This window comes from Halichoerus grypus, chromosome 4, assembly GCF_964656455.1.
Source record: "Halichoerus grypus chromosome 4, mHalGry1.hap1.1, whole genome shotgun sequence".
NCBI classification, from domain to species: Eukaryota; Metazoa; Chordata; class Mammalia; order Carnivora; family Phocidae; genus Halichoerus; species Halichoerus grypus.
The window spans coordinates 143,552,182-143,576,460 of record NC_135715.1 but is presented as its reverse complement, the minus strand read 5'-3'; the positions used below and the strand labels follow the sequence as shown (position 1 = coordinate 143,576,460).

The 24,279-nt window shown below is 35.3% G+C and overlaps 1 protein-coding gene, 1 long non-coding RNA gene and 1 pseudogene across 3 annotated transcripts in view; 1 reads left to right on the top strand and 2 right to left on the bottom strand.

Moving 5' to 3' along the window:
• LOC118527777 (uncharacterized) overlaps positions 1–24,279 on the top strand; it is a 151,489-nt gene that overhangs the window by 82,020 nt on the left and 45,190 nt on the right. The gene's annotated exons all lie outside the window — the stretch shown is intronic.
• PPP1R1C (protein phosphatase 1 regulatory inhibitor subunit 1C) overlaps positions 1–24,279 on the bottom strand; it is a 125,326-nt gene that overhangs the window by 78,537 nt on the left and 22,510 nt on the right. The window lies entirely within an intron of this gene.
• Positions 1–24,279, bottom strand: part of LOC118527774 (mitochondrial-processing peptidase subunit alpha-like) — a 40,446-nt pseudogene that overhangs the window by 6,899 nt on the left and 9,268 nt on the right.

Below are 24,279 nucleotides of genomic sequence, written 5' to 3'. Positions count from 1 at the left end.
TTATTACCTTGTGGTTTTAGCATTCTAGCATAGAATCAGCCGGTCCAAAGTGCCAGAGAAATCTATCATGTATTTCTTACATAGAGTAGAGGAGTAGAACACTCACTGCTTCTTTTTAGTAGAGCAATGCAAAATCTCCTAAGACAGCTATAGTGAAGCCTCTTCCCTGACTTACTATCAAACTCTCCACTTTTCAAAATGAGCTCAAGTCAGCAGCCTTTTTGCTGAAAGCCCGCTGGGCTCTGTCGGAGGCCTATCATTTGGGGCTGTGAGTTAAGCCACTAGGCAGTGGTTTCAGCTGTGTTTTTCTTTGAGCTCTTAGATTTAGTCAAAACTGGTGCCCAAATTAAAACCACCAGAGCAATGAATTTATATGCTCTGGAAAGGGAACATGGGGAAAAGAAGCAAACAGTAGAAATAGTTTCATCCTGTTTTGCCAACATTCACACAGCTGTATTGTTCTTTCAGTGTTATTTATAGCTTTCCACTTTTAATTGATAGAAGTAGAGACCCAACCTCATTACCATATAGGTTTTTATCTCTCAGAGCCCTCTACAAAATAGTTCATTTTAGATGAGAATCAGGTACAAAGTATTCTATGCGGAAATAGTGAAGGAGATGACAAGGAAAACACAAAATGGATCATGTTGGTTTATTAAGAACTCTCAACCAGCAATTGTCTTGTGAGAGAGGTTAGAAATCTTCCAAACTACTTTTATGTTTATATTTCATCATTTCTGCTGCCATTTCCAAACACAGTAGAAGAAGAACAGAAAAATCAGATCGTTTAAAACCTCAGAAGTCTGCTTTTCATTAGTATTTTTGATTTTTATAAACTTAGTTTCTCTTATAAAACATTTTATCCTACCACAGAACTAGCTTACATGAGGGCCAAAGAACTGTTGCATCATCTTATCAGTTGTGATTTTCAACCATTGGTAAAGTTTTTCTGCCTATTTGGAGTTTAGATTTCGCACATTTGCTCCAGGAAAAGAAACTGATTTCTTTAATGCATGTTTTTTATTTTTTTTCAAGAGGCGGTGGGGAATGACATCAGTTTAATCATCTACACTTGTTTTAGTAATTCTAATTTTTAAAAATTCAATATCCTTTTCATAGAATTACCTAAAGAACTGATTATAAATTATACATTTTATTTTTGCATCAGTTTTATAGATTTATTTAAGATGATCAGATGTTTCAGGCAACGCAGACAACCAATCAAGTCATTATTTAATAAGCACTTATTAATCTTCCCAACAAAGTGCTCTGTGTCATTTTGACCTAATAAACTTAAGACTAGTTAGGATTTGAATAATTCAGCTTTTAACCAATTTAAAACACTAAAATAATTTCATTATTTTATCACATAGGATATCACAAAGATATTCTTAGCAGAGACCCCAGATGAAGTCCTATAACTAGGTGCCTTAAAGGTAAGAGTAGGAGAAATGATTGAGGTGAACATGAGAACATTATTCAAATGAGGTCAATCTTTTGAACAGTAATGATAGAAAATTTTGTGGAAATTTTGAGAACTTTAGAGCTGGGTCTGAGTAGCACTGGAGTTGGAAAAGAATTAGCTGCTTAGCAGTATTTGGAATATTTAGTATATTTAGTAGTCTTTTCAGTCTATAGACTATTTCCTCTTTTTTTATACTAGCTGCCAAAATTGACAGTGACTTATTAATTCTGCTTATTTTTTAATCATGCTATTTGATATCCTCCATTGAAAAACACTTTAATTTTTTCCCAAACTCTTTCGTGTTTCAACTGTGTAGACACACCACTGTGAATTTCAAAATAATTTTATCTGAGTAATTCTACTATGAGTAGACCATTGTAAAATGGCATAAAGTAAAATAGCAATCTCCTTTTAATGAGAATGTTCTATAACAAAAGGCAAACGTCCCTTTTTTAGTTGTAAATGGAAGATATATTCCTAAAAGTTACAAAGTGTCACTCTACACATTGAGTACATGTGAGTACCTATAACAACATGATAATATTTTCATGGCTTAATCAAGTGAAGGCATCCTATCACTGGTGGTAAATATGTTTCTGTTAGTAATGAAAAGAAAGGCCAGTGGAACTATCTTTAAAATTCTACTCTACTTTACATAACTTTTTGTAGAAAAATCTTAAAAGTCCTGGAAAATATAGAAGTTAGCTTTTGTCAGTAGATCATCTATAAACATTTACCTCACATTCTGAGTAATATTTTTCAAGAAAAGATACTTTATTCATTCAGTTTTAAGATTGAAGGAATTAAATATCTATGGAATCATGTTCTCTTTTCAACTCTTGGTATTTTACCTGTCCTGGAAATCTTAACCTTCATGCTATCTCTCAATTTTTTTTGTCTCATATATAATTTACTTGAGGATTTCACATTATAGAAAGCAATGACTATTTATAGCCATTAGAGGAAAAAGTACTATAATTAGATACTACTTCAGTATGTTTAGCACCAAGTTTAGATAGGACAACAGAAAAAAATGTGTGTGTGTGTGTATCAGGAGGGAAAATAGCTTTATATTTATTTTTATGTCTTTAAACATTTTTTCCTATGAATGGTGATATAAGAGGAAAATTAAATGAAAACCCATACTTAAATGCAGTTTATCAGTTATATGACAGATTGTGTTTTTTAACAAGGCTGTCACTAGGGATCTAAAATACATCCAGTATTAACAATAGTCTATTGCATGTATAATATGCGTAGGGCATCCTGCTGGGAAATGGAATCCAACCCTTCTAGAGAACTTAAACTTTATTGAAAGAGACAGGCAAAGACACAACTACGGTACAGTGTGATAAATAAAGGCTGTCATAGAGGACGCACAAGGTGTGGTAGAAGCATATGTCAAGGGTATCAAGCTTAGCTTTGACAGAGCCAGAAAGACTTCTTGGAGGAACAGACATCCAAGCTGACATGGACAGCAAAGGTAGGTGGAGTAGGGAAAGTTGATGGGGCAAGGAACTTGGCTGGAGTGGGACTAGGGAGGAGAAGAGATTTTAATCAGAAGAAACAATTTGTGGGAATGTCCTGAGGTGAGAAGAGGGTGAAGACTTAAGAAGGAGTTGGATAATATGGGGTTTTGTAATAATATTAAGATGTTTGGACTTTATGCTAAAGTGATGAGAAACCACTGATGGGTTTTAAGCAGAAAAAGGCATGATTAGATTTCCCTTGTAGAAAGATTGTTCTGACAGTTGTATGGAGAATGGATTGTAGGAGTCCATTTGGATATATAGCTAGTTCAGCTAGGAAGGTATTCCAGTAATTACGGTGATAGAATATGATGATTTGAACGAGGTTAGAGAGCTGATTAAGAGAAAGAATGGACTGGACTTTGTGACTGACTGGGGGAAGGAGGGGAGTGACAAAAGGGGAGAAGGAAGCCAAATATTGTATTGATTTCTGACTCATAGTTTGAGTGCTCATGGAATTGTTGATTTTGAGGGACTTACTGATGATCCAAGTAGGAAGAGTTCAGAAATTGTCACTCTTAGAAGTGAAAGCAGAGTGAAGATACAGGTCTGGGAGTCATGAGCATCTAGGTGGTCAGTGATGCCATGGGAAAGGATGACAATGCCCAGAGGGTGGAGAACTAGAGAAGTGGATGGCCCACGTGACAACCCTAAGAACAAAATGAAGAGGTAGACTAGGCAAGATATGCCTATAACACAAAGGAGCAGCCAAAGGGTAGATGGAGAAACTTCACTGGTGATGTATATGATTTAAGTCATTCTTCAGGGGGAACATGAATTTGTCCTTGGTCATCCATTCCCCTTTTAAACTCCTGGCATATGTGTAAACTGCTTATACAAGGCTTGCTGTCTAGATAATTTGTATTATACTGTATCTGGACATATATATAGTAAAAATAGATACTGTGTTAATCTTCTGTCTTTTTGTTCATGTATTATGCTTGGTTTCAGCATGAATGGCAATGTAGCAGATAAATACTTTTTTGCCTGTTTTTTTGCTCTTAATTAAAAAAAACCCAGCATATTTGAGAAGGTTCAGTACAATAGCCATATTTCAGACTTTTTGAGCAGGTTTGGCAGGAGGTCAGGGATATCATAAGACTTGTTGGAAATCAGTTCTTGTAAAATAAAATGTTGGTGGTTTGAGAAAATAATTCAGGAACAGATGGATCAAATTTACTTCCACACACATGAATTTGAACATGAAATGGTTGACCAAATGCATTTTGCACTCATCTAAACATAACTCTGTGAATACTGAATTTTAAAAATGCTGATTTTTGTGTTATTTTACTCTTCTAATATTTGGCCATCATCTTTTACTAGTTAATTCCTTCTTTGATTTCTCTGGTGGCTCAATGTTTGGAGTTGCATACATAATTTTAAGGAAGGAAGTGCAAATCAAAACTACAATGAGATATCCCCTCACACCTATTAAAGTGGTTATCAAAAAGACAAGAAATAAGCAGTGCTGGCGAGGATGTAAAGAAAAGGGAACCCTTGTGCACTGTTGGTGGGTTTGTAAGTTGAGAACAGTCACTATGGAAAACCGTGTGGTAGTTCCTCAACAAATTATAAATAGAGCCACCATATGATCCAGTAATCCCAATGCTGGGTATATAACCAAAACAAATGAAACCACACTCTCAAAGAGGTGTCTGCACCCCCATGTTCATTGCAGCATTATTCATAATAGTCATGACCTGGAAGCAACATAAGTGTTTGTGGATGGATGATGGGATAAAAAAAATGTGGCTCTCTCTCGTGCGTGCACGCGCTCTCTCTCTCTCTCTCTCTCTCTCTATATATATATATAGCATAGAATATTATTCAGCCATAAAAAAGAATGAAATTCTGCCTTTTGTGACAACACTGATGGACCTTGAAGGTATTATGCTTAAATGAGATAAGCTAGATGGCACAACGGGGGTGATTGATCATGCTCTTCTGTGAGGGCTCACTGAAGAGTGGGGGGCATGAACTTTCAGCTCTGGGGCTAGAGAGCGGGGCACAGCCATATTCATCCGGCCCATTGGTGCTGAAAGCCTTCAGGGATTGAAACAGCACCACCTAGTGGAGGCTGGAGCCTTGTACACCAAGCCCTGCCTCCATACGCCCTGGAGATTCATTTCCACTGAACCAAGTCAGCCTGAGAATCAGCGCAGCAGGCCCCTTCCCCAAAAGACCAGCAAAAACAACTTGCTCACACCAAGCCTACTGACCACAGAGTGCTGCAAAGCTTTCTCTCTAAGGGAAACAGGATATAACTTCCTTTTTACTTTTATTCTTTACTTTTTATTTTTCATTTATTTTATTTTTTTCAATTCCCTTTTTAAAAATTTTTATTATTTTTTCCATTTTTCTTTATATGTATATCGTGTGTGTGTGTGTGTGTATAGTATTTTGGAATCTAGGTTCTTTTAATAAGCAGACAAAAACACAACAAAGATCTAGTTTTTTTGGTTTTGGGGTTTTGTTTTTTGTTTTGTTTTGTTTCTCTTTCTTCTTTTCTTTTCTGGACAAAATGATGAGCAGAGAAATTCACCCCAAAAGAAAGAATGGGAAGTAGAACTCATGGTCAGGGGTTTAATCAATACAGATATAGGTAAGATGTCTGAACTAGGATTTAAAACAACGATTATAAGGATACTAGCTGGGCTGGAGAAAGCATAGAATACACTAGAGAATCCCTTACTGCAGAGATAAAAGAACTAAAATCTAGTCAGGCCAAAATTAAAAATGCTATAACTGAGATGCAAACACAAGTGCAGGCCATAAAAACAAGGATGGATGAATCAGAGGAGTGAGTCAGTGATATAGAAGATGAAATTATAGAATATAATGAAGCCGAAAAGAAGAGGGAAAGAAAAATAATGCATCATGAAGGTAGACCTAGGGAACTCAGTGACTTATTAAGACATAATAACATTCTTTTTTTTTTTTTTTAAAGATTTTATTTATTTATTTGACAGAGAGAGACACAGCAAGAGAGGGAACACAAGCAGGGGGAGTGGGAGAGGGAGAAACAGGCTTCCCGCAGAGCAGGGAGCCTGATGCAGAGCTTGATCCCAGGACCCTGGGATCATGACCTGAGCCGAAGGCAGACACTTAATGACTGAGCCACCCAGGTGCCCCAGTAACATTCTTTTCATAGAAATCCCAGAAGATGAAGAGAGAAAAAGGGGCAGAAGATTTATTTGAACAAATTATAGCTGAAAACTTCCCTAATCTGGGGAAGGACACAGACATCAAAATCCTAGAAGCACAGAGAACTCCCATTAAATTCAACAAAAACCGACCATCACCAAGGCAATGTCATAGCCAAATTCACAAACTACACAGACAGGGAAAGAATCCTGAAAGCAGCAAGGGAAAAAGTCCTTAACCTAAAAAGGAAGATCAGGCTCGCAGCTGATCTGTCCACAGAAACTTGACAGTCCAGAAGAAGATGGCAGGAAATATTCAACATGCTGAATGAGAAAAATATTCAGTCAAGGTTTCTTTATCCAGCAAGGCTGTCATTTCAGAGTAGAAGGAGAGATAAAGAGTTTCCCAGACAAACAAAAGCTAAAGAAATTTGTGACCAGGAAACCAACCCTGCAAGAAATTTTAAGGGGGACTCTTTGAGTGGAGGAAAGAAATAAACAAAAAAAGACCCAAAGTACCAAAAACTAGAAAGGACCAGAGAACATCACCAGAAACACCAACTCTACAGATAACACAATGGCACTAAATTCATATCTTTCAATAATCACTCTGAATGTAAATGGACTGAATGCTCCAATCAAAAGAGGGTATCAGAATGGATTAAAAAAACAAGATCCATCTATATGCTGCCTAGGAGAGACTCCTTTTAGACCTAAGGCACCTGCAAATTGAAAGTGAGGAGATAGAGAGCCATCTATCATGCTAATGGACATCAAAAGAAAGCCGGAGTAGCCATACTTATATGAGACAAACTAGACTTTAAAACAAAGACTGTAACAAGAGATGAAGAAAAGCATTATATCATAATTAAGGGGTCTGTCCAAATCAAAACCATGATGAGATACCACCTCACACCTGTCAGAATGGCTAAAATTAACAACACAGTATTGGCAAGGATGTGGAGAAAGGGGGAACCTTTTGCACTGTTGGTGGGAATGCAAACTGGGCAACCACTCTGGAGAACAGTATGGATGTTCCTCAAAAAGTTAAAAATAGAACTACCCTATGATCCAGCAATTGCACTACTGGATATTTACCCAAAGGATACAAAAATACAGATTCGAAGGGGTACATGCACCCTGATGTTTATAGCAACATTATCAACAATAGCCAAATTATGGAGAGAGCCCAAATGTCCATTGACTGATGAATGAATAAAGAATGGAATAGTAGCCATCAAAAAGAATGAAATCTTGCCATCTGCAATGACATGGATGAAGTTAAAGTGTATTATGCTAAGTGAAATAAGTCAGACAGAGAAAGGCAAATATCATATGATCTCACTCAAATGTGAAATTTAAGAAAGAAAACAGATGAACATATGGGAATGGGGAAAAGAAAAAAAGGAGAGAGGGAAACAAACCATAAGAGACTCTTAAGGATAGAGAACAAACTGAGGGTTGATGGAAGGAGGTGGATGGTGGAAGGGCTAGATGGGTGATGAGTATTAAAGAGGGCACTTGTGATGAACATTGGGTGTTGTATGTAAGTGATGAATCCCTGAATTCTACTCCAGAAACCAATATTGCACTGTATATTAACTAAAATTTAAATTAAGGGGAAAAAAATAAGTCAGAAGGAGAAAAGCAAATACTGTATGATCGCACATATATGTAGAATCTAAAAAAAGCTAAATTTATAGAAACAGTAGAATGGTAGTTGTCAGGGGCTGGGGGTGGAGGAAATGGGGAGACGTTAGTCAAAGGGTACAAACTTCCAGTTATAACAGTAAAGAGTTCTGGGGATGTAATGTCCAGCACAGTAACTATAGTTAACAATACTGTATTAAATACTTTAAAATTTCTAGGATAGCCGATATTAAATGTTCTTATCTCACACACACACACACACACAAGGTAATTATGTGAAGTGATGGAGTATCTTATTGTTGTAATCATTTTGCAGTATGTACATGTATCAAATCATCATATTGTACACCTTAAACTTACACAATGTCATGTGTCAGTTATATTTCAATAAAGCTCAGAAAAAATTCCTACTCAAAGCAAGAAATCTTTCTTTGAATCCTAGCAGACTTTCAATATCAGCTGTTTTTAAACAGTTTTAGTAAAAGGGAGTGAATTGAGAAATTTTTATATAATCTATTATAAAATCTAACCATTAGAAAATTATTTTCTATTCTGAGCTAAAGTCTACCTTCCTGGAGCTTCAGCTAACATCTTCATTACTCTTGTCAGCTGATGGCCCTCAAAGCTGATTTTCAGAACTGACTCTATATTCCAAATGAGGGTATATCATAGTTCTCTTAATATCACAAAATATTATATCAGCTGCCATACACAATAAGCTCACAGAGCCTATTATCTCTTTAAGTCTATAGATTTGATTCACATAAGCTTTTTCTTCTTTGTTCTTTCTTTTTTTGATTTTGAATAGTTAAAGGATCTTACATTCTTCCCTGATATATTTAATCTGGAAGGCTTTCAGCCCATCCAAACACTTTGTATGATTGTTTTTGTCTTTCATTCTACCATTCAATGCCTATATAAATCGTTCCAGCTTTGGGGTTTTAGCAAGACTTTACTTAGAGTCACTAATAATAAAATATTGAATAAAATGTCTCAAGAAGAAACAAATCACTAAAATATTTACCAGGCCCATATATATCCACTGATCTTTAGGTAGGGTTCCTTGAAAAATTATGAGTTGTCTAAATGCATTATAATCCATGATTATTTTCCATTCTATATATATATGAATATCAGGAGATATTTGCCAAATATCTTACTGATATATATATGTTTTGAACATTGTCTTGATCAATTAATATAGTATAATCTGCTAAAAGAGTAGAAATAAAGTTGTGGGAACATGATTTGTTTTGAATGAACTTACTTGTGTCTAGGAATCCACATTTTAAAAAGGCTGCAATAGTCTTTCCTTCAAATTAAGGTCAAATTAACAGTTCACAGTTTCTAAACTCCACTATTTTCTCAGCTGTAAACATCAAGACTTCCTACAGTCTTCTGCCAGCTCACTTATTTTGCTTCTATCTTTAAATGTTGACAGCAATAGCTCTTTGGTCATAATTGCTATTCTTTTTATCTTGTGATATACTTTTTTACTGAGCCTGGGCACCTAAACTTAAAGTAACAAGCAGCACTTTCATTTTTTTGTTGTTGCTGTTACTAAACTTAACTTCTTTTAACAATGTTCATAGCACATTTTCACTTGGAGGAAAATTCCCCTTGTAGAAAGAGATGAAAGAAATATAAAAGTTGAAGACCTCTTTTTGTTTGTTTGCTCTTGTTTTTAAGCTAATATTACAGCATCTTAAAAACAATTTGGAATGCTTTTTTCCCCCCTTGCTCCTAAAGGATCTAAAAGCTGTTTTATATGTGTGTTTTATTTTCAAGCTTCAACTTGTTCTGGTATTTAGTCTCTGCTAGAATTTTTACAAATTCACAAAGTCTCTTAAATTTATGTGTTGCTATATGCTGCTTCTTTCATCTTTGTGTTGTTTCTCAAAACAATGTATAAGACTTTATTCTTTTTAAAACTGCTAACTATGGGCGCCTGGGTGGCTCAGTCGTTAAGCGTCTGCCTTCGGCTCAGGTCATGATCCCAGGGTCCTGGGATCGAGCCCCGCATCGGGCTCCCTGCTCCGTGGGAAGCCTGCTTTTCCCTCTTTCACTCCCCCTGCTTGTGTTCCCTCTCTTGCTATGTCTCTGTCTGTCAAATAAGTAAAAATCTTTAAAAAATAAAAAAATAAAAAAAACTGCTAACTAGCATAACAGAAGGATAGGATAAAAAATATAGGCCTCTAGTGAATTTACCTTGAAAATGCAACTTACAAATATAAGTACTCATGAATGGGTCATTTAATATTATATGTGTGTGTGTATACACACATATACACATACCTATATATGTATACACACAGTGATCTTTTTAAAACAATATTTTGATAATATACATTATGACTCTATGTCAAATATTTTGTCAGGAAGTATAAGGTATAATTATTACATTGTGTTCTCAATAAATATAGAACTATGAAATGTTGATAGTGGGCTGCATAGAACTATCTTAGGAATCATCTTCTAGATGAACATGTAGTTGATTATTAAATACTAATACTAAAAATTAAATTTATACTGAGAAGCAGAATTAAGTATTAGTTTGCATGTGTAGTAATTTCATGTTTAAAATGTTTGTGAATTTTAAATACGCAATGGAAATGAGCAGTAAATAACAATAATAAAATAATAATCTAATAACTGCTATTTAATGAGTACTTACTTTGTGTCAGGACTGTGCTAAGTCCCTTAACATATGTTACCCTATTTAAACCTTTCAGCATTATTGGGTAGTTTTCACTATCCTCAATTTTTTAGGCAGTAAAAGAGACAAATCAAATAGTAAATGGTAAAATCAGGATTTGAAACCAGATCTGAGCAGACCCACTGAATCCTTGATAGGAGAAACTGTCTAGACATACAGACTATAAGAGGGAAAGGGGCTCTTGTTCTACCAAATAAATTTAAACCCAATTTGCATTGAATTTGTAGCTTTAGTCTTCTAACTCTTTTCCTTGAAAGGACTTGTTTTGGAGAATGTTTTCCCTTCCACCATTTAGTCACACTCCTTGTTTATGAAGAAGCAAAATAAGATGTGTTTAAAGCACAATGAAATGAATGAGTACAGCATAGGTCTCTATAGTAAAGCCATTGTGGGATTACTCAGAAACAAATTAGGCTTCTTTTTTTTTACCCTAGGGTATCTAGAGTTGGCAGCAAGAATGCCAAGAAATAAACTCTATGCAGAAAAAATATATATATATATAATTCTCATGGCAATTATTTTTATAACTGAGGCACTTACATGACTAGTTAGAGGTTTATTCTCCAAAACATAAGTCGAGCAGTTATTAAAAGCTGATGAAACATTGTGAAAATATTTTACTTAGGCATTTGATTTGAAAATCTAGCTTTGCATCATAACCATTTTTTCATTTATTCACTCACTCACTCATTCATTCATTCATTCAGTAAACTTTGTGAATCAAGTATCCTGCTCCATGCTGGGGTAAGAAGCAATGTGATGTAGTGATGAACATTCCAGATTCTCAGTCAGACTGCTGAACTATTTAACAGAAGTGTACATGGGCATAGTCACTTTTCATTCCCTCTTCAAGTAGTTATTGAGCAATTAGGTGCCAGGCACTGGGCTAGGTACTGGAATACAGACTGAAATCAGATACATTTCCTTTCTCTTAAGAAGACACAGACCTGCTAAGTGAAATAAGTCAATCAGAGAAAGACATGTATCATATGACCTCACTGATACGAGGAATTCTTAATCTCAGGAAACAAACTGAGGGTTGTTGGAGTGGAGGGGGGTGGGAGGGATGGGGTGTCTGGGTGATAGACATTGGGGAGGGTATGTGCTATAGTGAGCGCTGTGAATTGTGTAAGACTGATGAATCACAGACCTGTACCCCTGAAACAAATAATACATTATATGTTAAAAAAAAAAAAAGAAAAAGGATAGTAGGAAGGGAAAAATGAAGGGGGGGAAATCAGAGGGGGAGACGAACCATGAGAGACTATGGACTCTGAGAAACAAACTGAGTGTTCTAGAGGGGAGGGGGATGGGGGGATGGGTTAGCCTGGTGATGGGTATTAAAGAGGGCACGTTCTGTATGAAGCACTGGGTGTTATACGCAAACAATGAATCATGGAACACTACATCAAAAACTAATGATATAATGTATGATGATTAACATAACATAATAAAATAAAATTAAAAAAAAATAAGACACAGACCAAAAAATCACAGTGCAGTGCAGGAAGTATTGTTAAAACTGTGTAAGCGGCTATGGGAGTACAGTTCAATCTGGATCTGGTTAGATGTGTATTATAAGACTGTCATTCTGTTGGAAAAGAGAAGTATAAAATCAAAGTTGGCATGAGCCAGACAAGGTTATTGCAGACTGAAGATGATAAGGGCCTGAGTTAAGAAGTGGTGGTAGCATTGGAAATGTGGGATACATTTGAGAAACAGAAGATGAAATTGGCGGTAACTGGAGATTGGTTGGTTGTTAAAGAATACATGAGAAGGGGCAGATTTGGGGAGATGCAAGGAAGTGATAAATTTGTTTTCTGATATGCTAAGTTTGATATGCCTCTGGGACACCCAAAATGAAATGTCTAGACAATTTTTAAACATAGACATCTGAAGATTAAGCAGTATTTTTGGATCAAGACACTGATTTGGAAGTCATCAGTATATGTTTGACAGTTTTCTAGTTTTAAAAAGTACTCTAATATTTCTACAATGTAATGGGAGGAAAAGATACTGAGATAAAATTTAGAAGATGGTACAGTTCAAGTAAATTTTTTTTTCACCAAAGAGGTAATAGCTCTTTCAAGATCACTCTAACATTATGAAAATAAAAGGTAATAGAGACCATTATTTTGACTACGATTTCAAGTGTAGTTCTTATCAATTGACTATACTACGAAAATGAAGAAATTAGAACTTTTTTCTTTCCTCAAACTTCTTAAGTCCTGAATTTTTTGGTTTTAATTCTTATATTTCAGGATTTGTAATATTTACATTGATTAACCTTAATTGTAAGAATATAGAAATGCTTGCAAACATAACAGCTTCTTCATCACAAATATTTTTTGTTTTAATTTCTCTTTGAGTTAGCTGGATATCATTATTAATTTCTTTTTTCAGAAGACCTAAGAGAAACTCTTTCTGAATTGTTGCATGTTTGAGAATATGCATACTTTAATATACAAAGATAATTTGGCTAGAGTAAATATGTTGAGTTACACTTCCTTTAGAACTATGTAGATATTGCCCCTACCACCTTCTGTAATTTAGTGGTGTTGTGAGAAGGAACGATTTTCTTTATATGCCTGCCCATCAGAAAAATCATTTATTATTAAATTGTAATAATTTAATACTAATATTATTTTATCTTAGTCACACTGCAATAGCTTTTATTGGATCATCAAATGCCCTTTCAATCTTCAATCATTTCTTTCATTATTATAATTAAAAATTTGCTAGTATAACTTGGGGTTTCTTATTTCATTTTCCTTTGGTGGAGGGGGTGGGGGTGAGACCAGTTGTCCTTAAGTTGGATTATCTTTGCCCTCTCTATCTTTTTCCTAATTGTTTCCATCTGTCTTTTCCCTTTGCATAAATCCACAGTATCTCAAGCTTTTCCTCTGTATTAGAAATTCCACTTTTGGCTTGCTTATTATGTTTTATTTCTGTTGGTAATATATTCATCAGTCCTGTAGTGGTGGCATGCTGGCCTAAAGTCTCCCTTTTATTTTATTCTCTCTTCTTACCATCTCAAGTTTTAGCTATGGATCACATTGTTACTAAGTATTTTTGTATTAAGCATTGATGAGGAAATTTTCTTCTGTCCTTGCATAATATGTTCTTCCATACTGGCTTCTTCATCTGTATTTAGCAATGTGCATTGCCATGTTTATTTTTTTCTCTGTATTGTTTACAAAATTGCCATTCTATATCTTTTTTTTCATATGATAAGCTACATATCATTCTTTTTGATAGAATTCCCACTTAACATTTGACTTAATTTACCTTCTTGCCAACTTAAAATGGAGAACTGGGGATTTTTATGTCTACTTTTATATAACTTAAGGATTTAATAGGAGAAGAGTGGGAAGGGAGAGCTCCATTGGTCTTGGCTCTGCTATTTCTTCAACATCTTACTAAATTCCCCACCTTAGGGTTTACCCCACCAGTTAACAATGTATGTTATTCATAAGAGGGATACCCTTATTCTTCCCATTATATATGGAAGCCTGAATATGATGATCTCTAATGGGTTTTCAAACTTCTACTGAGATCCTGAGATTTTATAGTAGTGGATAACAGCTTTCTACTCTTCAGAATTTTATTTTTTCCCCCACAACTTTTATTGGATGCCCCTGAATAGAGGTCTCTCCAAATTGAAGGTTTTAGATAAAACCAGGATGTATTATTGCTCCACTTACGGGGATGGCGTTGAGGATGGAGGAGAAATGAGGAGCTACTCTGAGTTGGGATGGAATCATCTATTTCTTTTCTTGGCTGCCACTTTAAAGTTCATGGCATGTGATTTTACTCTCTTTTAGGTACTGCTAGTTTTTACCTTACTATTTTCTTACTGGTTTTACTTTAAAAAAAAAAATATTATAAAGAACTGAGAAGGGACAGAAAGTAATGCAGCTCCATTAAACTGTCTTTACTCAGGTTTATGAGTTATGCTCTCTTTAAAATTCATTTCAAAAATATTTTGGAACTGTAAGTTTTGGGGTGCCATTCAAGTTCAGGCATATACTCTCAAACAGATACATCTCAAAAAATTTTTAGAACAAAAACATTAGAATGATAAATTTTTCATTTACAAAACTCTAAATTTGGAGTATGTTTGGAAAATTCATACTTTTAAATAATGAATTATTTTAAAGTGGAAATACAATCCACAAACATTGATTAGCTCCCTGCCATTTGTAGAGCAATCTACCCTGTAAATCTGCCAACTGGAGTATGCAGAGGGTACCATAGTTGTTCGTATTAAACATGATTGTTATTTAAATTGGTAAATGCTGAAGGGATGCACAGTTTAGTGGGCAAACTATAGTTAGCTGATAGATGTGCACTTGGTGACATTCATTCTGAAGCAGAGTAAAGAGTAAACATTTGAGCCCATATTGAGGATGGTAGGGACAAAGAGCTACCAGTCAACAGTACTGAGAAAGAGAAGTCATCCTGGCCATGAAAGAAAAGAAGGGCATAGAATCACAAAAGCCCAAGGTGGAGAGAATTTCAAGAAGGGAATTGTTAATAGTTTTAAAGGCAGCTGAGAGATTGAGAAAGATAAGCACAGAAAAAAGTCAAGTATGTTTGGATAAAGTGACCTTAGACGATTTAGTGAAAGCCACAGAGAACTGGGTTGAGTAATTAAAGAGAATCTAAAAGCAAGGGCAGGCTAACCTTTGAAAAGTGAGTCATAAACAGCCAGAGAGAAATCTAGTAACATATAGAAAGGGTTGGCCAAGGTCAGGACAAGAGTTTTCATCTTCCTAAGATATAGGCTACTATTCACATTACAAGGCAGAAGAAAGGAAGAGGGTAAAGATACCAGAGGATGGGGGACTAAGAGCTTTAATAAAAAGAGGAAAATAATCCAAGAATAGAAGGAGAAACTACATGTTGAGGAGAGTTATGATTTCCTCTTAGGCTGTCAGGGGAAACATGCAAAACAGTGTTCAGGGTGGGAGGGACCTCAAGGGGCCATTTATTTTACTTTAGCTTTCTTCAAATTTTCCCTTTACCCTTAGGTCCATCATGGTTAAGAAGAACCCTTATATGGTTCTCAGAAAAAGAGATAGAAAAGTACAGGTTGTATAGTCTTTCTTGTTCTTATCCCCAAAATCTAGAATCTAATAATTTTTATTACTTAAGATATTCCTTTTCTTTCCTCTAATTCTATGCAATGATAATATGGAAATTAAAATGTATTATCTATTTACCTCAGGTTTCCTATGAAGACTCATAGTATGAATATTTATGAATACATTAAAACAATTTATCAAATCAGAAATCAAAATAATGCTACTTTCATTTAAATACCTATAGGGGATTATAGTCCTTTTAATCTTTCCTTCAGTTGTCTGCAATCTCATGCTCTAATCTGAAAACTAATTGTATTTCTAATGAGTTTTCAATATTAAATGTCAAACATACATCTAATTTGTTTAAACCAGTTTCAAGGGGTGCCTGGGTGGCTCAGTCGTCGTTAAGCGTCTGCCTTCAGCTCAGGTCATGATCCCAGGGCTCTGGGATCGAGCCCTGCATCGGGCTCCCTGCTCCGCGGGAAGCCTGTTTCTCCCTCTCCCACTCCCCCTGCTTGTGTTCCCTCTCTCACTGTGTCTCTGTCAAATAAATAAAATCTTAAAAAAAAAAAAAAAAGTTGCAACATGCTCATATTTTTAGGGAACTTATTTCTTAAGCATCTCAATTATTTAATATATCTGATATATTAAGTTGCTGTTGCAGAGATGTATCTACATGTCATTGTCTACTTTGAAGAAAACTTCACCAAATTAGTGACTAAGCTTGACTTCAGTTCAGGGATTTCTGTTTGTCTTGTTGATTTAATAAGCCTCTGGATCTGATCCCCAGAGCTTATTTCTATGCTGTCTTATGATACTGCATGACATTCATAATTATTCAAAATTCTGTGGTTAAGAGTACAGGGTTTGCAGTCAGATCTGAGTTTGAATCCCAGCTCTGCCACTGATTTTTCATATAGCATCTGCCACATTACTCAATTTCTCTGAACTCATTTCCTCACCCAAAAATGGGGAAGGGAGCTATAAGTAAAATCTGAAAGAGATACTTCACATCTAAGCATTTCAGAACCCCACTATTGGGCTAATGCCAAGAAGAGAGAGGCTCTTTTTTTTTTTTTTGAGAGAGAGAGAGAGATAAAGTATGGGGGGTGTGGGGGAGAAGAGGGAGAAAGACAGAATCTTAAGCAGGCTCCACTCTCAGTACAGAGGCGGATGCAAGGCTCGATCTCATTACCCTGAAATCATGACCTGAGCCAAAATCAAGAGTCGGACTCTTAACCAACTGAGCCACCCAGGCATCCTGAGAGAAGCATTTTTGACCAAAGCCTGGTGCCATTGAATCACCAGGAGGCTCAGGGCAGAGGATGGCTACAAACTGAAAAAAAAAAAAAAAATGTGCCTGCTGGTTGAAACAGTTCAAAGTAGTAGCAGCTGTGCCCAGTGAAGCAATAAAAATAATGAGAAGTGGTACACGTGTGATGCTTCACCCAAGGGATCTAAGAAAATATTTGATTAGGGAAAGCACTTTGCATGAAGCTGGAAGACCCACATTAGCAGGCGATGGCTACTACACAAGGGAACTTTAGGAATTATAAATAAGGTCATATCTACATCCATAGGTCGGGAAGACCTAGGAAACTTAAGGCTGCATCTATGACAATATAAACCTCTACTTTTTTAAAGCATCTGATTTTTAAATAGACTCTATCATTTGGCTTTATTTTTTTGAAGTTGGGTTTTTTGTGTATAAGCATGCTGTCATGGCATAAATAGGGTTATAACTATAATATACGTAAAATATCAGCAATGTGTATGTTACATATAGTCTATGAATTAGTTTAATATGTTATAATGTAGTTACATAACTACTACTTTTGTATTTATGATTAACTTCATTTTTACTGCAAAATTATTTCCCTCCCCCAGGTCTCCCAATCCCCATAATGGAGCCCTGCTTTACTCTCTGAGCTTCCTCATCATATACCCATTCAGACAATCAATGATTTAGGGGATAAATTGACTAATTTTCCTCAACACCTTACAACTTTGTCTTTCACAATCCATTACTTTGCCGTTGCCCAGTTTATTTTTTTTAAGCTTCATGAATCCCCTATTTTAAGAATCTCTTTTGCATATGAGAAGAATACTGTTAAAATAAAACATTTTCCCCAAAATTAAAGCGTTATATGTTGATCAAAGTGATTCTGAAAGTTTAAATTTTAAATGTTAGAATTTTATGTTATTGTTAATTGTATTCCTTTTTTTTTATGTTATGTTAGTCACCATACAGTACTTCATTAGTTTTTGATGTACTGTTCCATGATTCATTGTTTGCGTATAATACCCAGTGCTCATTGCAATATGTGCCCTCCTTAATACCGATCATCGGGCTAACCTATCCCCCCCTGAAACCCTCAGTTTGTTTCCCAGAGTCCATAGTCTCTCATGGTTCACCTCCCCCTCTGATTTCCCCCCTTTCATTTTTCCCTTCCTTCTCCTAATGTCCTCCATGCTATTCCTTATGTTTCATATATAAGTGAAACCATATGATAATTGTCTTTCTCTGCTTGACTTATTTCACTTAGCATAATCCCCTCCAGTTCCATCCATGTTGACGCAAATGATGGGTATTCATTCTTTTGATGACTGAGTAATATTCCATTGTATATATGGACCACATCTTCTTTATCCATTCATCTGTTGAAGGGCATCTTGGCTTCTTCCACAGTTTGGCTATTGTGGACATTGGTGCTATGAACATTGGGGAGCATGTGCCCCTTCTTTTCACTACATCTGTATCTTTGGGGTAAATACCCAGTAGTGCAATTGCTGAGTCATAGGGTAGTTCTATTTTTAACTTTTTGAGGAACCTCCACGCTGTTTTCCAAAGTGGCTGTACCAACTTGCATTCCCACCAACAGTGTAAGAGGGTTCCCCTTTCTCCACATCCTCTCCAACATTTGTTGTTTCCTGCCTTGTTAATTTTTGCCATTCGAACTGGTGTAAGATGGTATCTCAATGTGGTTTTGATTTGAATTGATGGCTAATGATGTTGAACATTTTTTCATGTGTCTGTTAGCCATTGCCCAGTTTAGAACCTTACCACTTTTCCTAGACGACTCCATTGGTCTCCCAAATGACCCTCCTGCTTGCTATTCCCCTTTCTGTACTTGTGCTGCAAGTCTGAGCTTCATTTGATTACGACATGCTCTAGCTCATACAATACCAATAATTTCCACTTTGCAAGACAAATTCAGAATTACTCATTCTAGCACCTCTGCACATTGGCTCCCACATACCTAAATTCTCATTGGTCTTCTGTGTTAACCATCTGCTCCAGTCCAGTTGACCTGAGCAGTCAACTTCACACATTCTACCTCCATAAAGATATGCCTGGAATGAAACTCCCACTACTCCATAAAGTCAACTTGAAGAGCATCATGAGGGTTCTCACTCCTCTGAGCCCTTGTAAGCATATACTGTTGACATCATTCATTAAATAATGAATCGTCTTCTGTCTTACTGTAACTATATGGTTTTTCATTTCTATCATTTGTTCTAACTTCCTTGTCTTATTTCCTAAAACTATTTTGTAAGCTCACAAATCGAATCTTGCAGTCTATTTTATCTAGCATACGTAGCACAAAAACTGAACTATTACATTCTCAATATTTTTATTTTGGCTTTGTTTGTTTATTTATTTATAGATTTTATTTATTCATTAGAGAGAGAGAACAAGCAGGGGAAGTGGGAGGCAGAGGGAGAGGCAGAAGCAGGCTTCCTGCTGAGCAGGGAGCCCAACACGGAGCTTGATCCCAGAACCCTGGGATCATTACTTGAGCCAAAGACAGACGCTTAACCGACTGAGCCACCCAAGTGCCCCTAGTTTGGCTTAATTTAGATATATCATTACAACCAAAAGCTATACAGTGTAAAGTCATTTTTTCACATTACTGTCCATTTTTTTCTTTAAATATTGAAGAAGATAGGATCACAAAGACAAAATTTGAGAAAAATCAATAGAAATGGTTATTATTGATTAGGCTGAATGGAGATAAAGGCTCAAAAAACTTGAGCTATAACCATCTCCTTTTCACTGACATTAACTCAGAATAACAGCTGTCATCAATATAAACAACACATTGTTTTAAATATTTTTTTTAAAGATTTTATTTATTTATTTGACAGAGCGAGATACAGTGGGAGAGAGAGCACAAGCAGGGGGAGCAGGAGAGGGAGGAGAAGCAGACTCCCCGCTGAGCAGGGAGCCCGATGCAGGGCTCGATCCCAGGACCCTGGGATCATGACCTGAGCCGAAGGCAGACGCTTAACGACTGAGCCACCCAGGCGCCCCAAACAGCACATTGTTTTAAAGTACAAAATGGAAGAGCATTATTTTTCTTTTTGTTGACTTATGCCAGAAATCTAGAACTTTAGCATCTCACATTTATTATGAAACCACAGGTTTGCAGTATGTTAGTTTCAATGAAAACAACCCATTTCGTAGTAAACATGGAGGTGAATGAATGTATTTTGCCAAATACAGCACAGGCTATACATTTTAATTTATTTTTCTTATATGACAGAACACAAACTCACAGAAACTTCATATTGGAGATAAGGACTTAGTGATTAATGACTCTTCCCACTAGTTCCCACTAGAATGTGTATCTCAAAGGAATGTATCACTTCACCACTGTATCTTCAAATGCCTAGAACAGTGCTCAAAGCCTATTAGTTTATTGAATAAATGAGTGAAACAAAAATTATTTCAAGTCTGTACATGTTAACATTCTAATGTGCAAGTGCAGTGCTGCAGTCCGTGAAGAGCAGATGCAAGATCAACAAGACACAGAACTGTTTTCCAGAAGTTTGCAATCAAGTTGAATTAACTGAGGTCTGTTCTAAAGTCATGAGATTGGAGCAACAGGAAATACCTCTATCCTATCTCATTCTAACATCACTCATTTCTCATTTGTATGCAAACCTAAAGCCATATGGGCAAGAACAGTTAGCAAGGAGAAAGTATTATGAATTTTGTAGGAAGTAGGATAAAAAATTAGGTTGAAATGAAAAAACTCTTTTAATAATATTGAATGTAGCAGTAGGAAAAGGTAACTGGAGAATGGTTTAAAGAGTCAAAATGTATAGTTCTGTCAGAGATTGAAGAATACTTTGGCACAACTCTGAGAGTTTATTTAAAGAATTTCTACAATGGCATATTTACTTTGCATTATGTAACTCTCATTTGTGTTTTTGTACAAAAGTTTTTTATCTCACCTATAGCTAAGCAGGATATTCACAAGAAGAACTCCAATGAAACAATAAGCAACCTCCAGTTTAGGGATCTACTGTAGCATTCTGGAAACCTCCACCCAGTTTGATTTGCTTTGCTTTTCTCTTTTCTTTTCTTTTCTTTTTTTTCTCAGTTGCCTTTTTCTTTTTGCCCCCCAGCTTTATTGAGGTATAATGGACAAATAAAACTTTTTTGCTCCCATACTCCCTCTCCTGAATATGAGTGATCATATGTATGTACATGCACATACATGTGCACACTGGTGTGAACATTTTATCTTTGATGTCAGATTTGCACAAAGATTTTGCTTTCTCTCCTCTCTGTCTTTGATTATACCTCAAATCTGCTCTGTTGAATAAACTTCCAGTATCTTCCTCATACTTGCCTAGTATCTAAACCCTGCCAAGACCCTGATCTAGACTTAGCCTTGATTCTGAAAGCCCATACTGGTCTCATCTCATCAAAGGTAATAAATAAAACACTATTTTATAGATGAGCAAACCAAATGCCTGGAAAGGTTTATTAACCTGCTAAGTACCATAACAAATTGGAAGCAGACCTAGACTAGAACTCTATGAACTGTATTATCCATAAAATAGAAATATAAATTATTAACTCCAAAATGTATTAACATACCTTTATTACATTTATGTGCTTCCAGAAATGTAGCTTTTTCTTAATTGATTTATTAATTTATGAATAAATTCATATGAAATGAATAAATAAATACCCTAAAAGTATAGTTGATCCGCTTGGAATGCTTACCTTCAGTGGAAACTTATAAAACCTGTTCGCCCACCAAGTATTTGGCAAAGACTTCAAAGATAGTTAAACCTCTGCAAAGATGGATAGACTGTATTTTGTCATGTATTTATGATGACAAGGAAAGATTCCTTTTGGATCATAGATGAAAGTGAGATTAAAACTTTAGTTCTCTATTAGAAATTTGTCTGTGAATCACACAAATTTAATATTTTAGGGCTTAGCCTATAAGTTGACACAAAAATTAAACATGTCTAACCACTTTTAGGCAGTTAATAGAGTGTAAGTGCAATTAACCATATAATCAGGAACCCGGACTCTCACAGTTCATTATCAGAAACAAAGACAAAATTAAATACTCAGTCTGACTAAATGATGATTTAAAGAAGCTGGATGTTAACATGTTTTAGCTCTAAAGAATAGGAGACTAGGAATCAGTTTCTCTTCCAAATACTATATATATATAATTTATATTATTTAGTAATATAAATTTAATAATTTAATACTAATTTTAATAATAAAATGAATTTAATAATTTTAATTATATATATAATTTCTTTAAAAATGCCAAATCAATCAATTTTTGTTTAAAAAAGGAAACTAACATTTCATTAAGAAACTACCATCACTATTATTTTATTTAACCCTCATTTAATATTCACATGAGATGAATAACCCTGTACTGTTTTCCAGGTAAAGAAACTGTGTTTCAAGAAAATTATGTTACTTTTGTAGGATCCCTTAACTACTAGGTGGTAAAACTGAGATACAAACTTGGAACTATCTTTTTCTTTAAAGATTTTATTTATTTGCTTTAGAGAGAGAAGGAGAGAGAGAGCAATCACACAAGAGCAGGGGGAGGGGCAGAAGGGCGAGGGAGAGAGAATCTCAAACCCTGAGATCATGACCTAAGCCAAAATCCAGAGTCTGACACTTAACCACTGAGCTAGAAACTATCTTACTGAAACCTAGAACTGTCTTACTCCAAAACCCTTATGCTTTGTCCACTACTTTCAGAGGTAAAATTATCACAAAATATTTTCTAAGTTTTCTTTGATTGCAAACCATCAAGAATTATAATAACAGCATTTTAAAAAGTGAACATAACCTTTATGTCCTTTGAAGGCATTGATTCTGTTGCCCTTTACCAATATGCCTTTACCAAAGGTATGAACAGTGACTTGGAGGGGTCTGTCCTATCATACCAAGCATATCACATATACTCATAGCTCACATTAAATATAATTTCTTTATAAACACATTTGCAAATGTTGCAAATAACTAGCTGAAATTGTATTTTATAGAAATTTATTCAAATACATTGATTTATATTTTGAAATATTTTAAAATACATACACTAAGTCCATTTAAAATTTTTAGGCCCTACATTTTTCAGTAAGTCCAGGTAAAACTCACAGTCTCCAGGCATTATACCTTTATTGAGTAATGGGAAAAAGCTGGAACTGAGAAAATAAAGGCAAAGTGCCTTATTGAAGTTACTTGGTTAGTGGAAGTGAGGACAAGTATCCTTATTGTCTAGTTTTCTTTTATTTCACCATCATATGCCTCAATATGGTATTTATTCTCAAAAGCATAGAATTCTGTACAAGGCATATATACAAGGCATATTTTGGGATCTCTGTTCAAGTGGTCTTGCATATGATGCTCAGGGTTTGAGCAGAATTTCAATCGGATATTTAATGACATTTGGTTGTTAAAGGAAATATAACTGAGGTATTAATGGTATTAGTATTTTCTGAAATAAATAAACCATAATATACAGTCATAGGATGATGGAACATAATGAGCAATCAGTTATATAGTGTGCTAGAATATCTGGGCAGAAGTTAAATACCTGCGTGTGTGTATGTATATGTGTATATATACAATAATAACCATAAAATTGTTAAATTTCAATACAGAGAAAGAAGATACCATCTCATCAAATCTCTTCATTTCACAGATACAGAAAATGATGCTCAAAGACATGAAGTGATTAACCCTTTCATATAGGTAGATCAGGTCAGACTTGAAATTAATATCCAAATTTCCTGAATCCCAGTATACAATTGGTTTTGTTTTTGTTTTTAATTGTTCCCATGTCGCTGCTGCATAAATAGGGTAACAAAAAGCAAACAATTTCTATAGATAAAACATGGTAATATAGGCAATAACCTAACCAGTATTCCCTTTAAGCAAGAAAATTTGTACCCTACATCCTCATTTTAAAGATCAATATGATGAGTACTCTGAAAATTATTAACAAGCACTGAGACAAGCCAAGTTAACCAGTTCAGATCCTGATATTGCAATATTTCTTCAGTCCATGGTTTTTACTTTGATCATTGCTCAAAACTTTAAGCTTCTTGCTTTTTTTGTAATACCTCAAATATTTCAATAATGGCTCAGGTTTAAGGTTGGGTTTCAACTTCTTTGTATTTCACTCATAATGGTGCATGACCTCACATGCATGTGTCAGCATATCTGCCTTATGGGAGAAACTGCTTAAAACTCAAGGCTGCTGTTAACAAAAGAGGAGATTAGACAGAAAAGATGTCAGGAAATTTTAAAGACAATTTTTAAATTAGTCCATACAGTTTTGTTCACATTCAACAATAACATTTATCCTTCAATACTGAGAACCAAGTGGGTGTCACCAGCAGATAC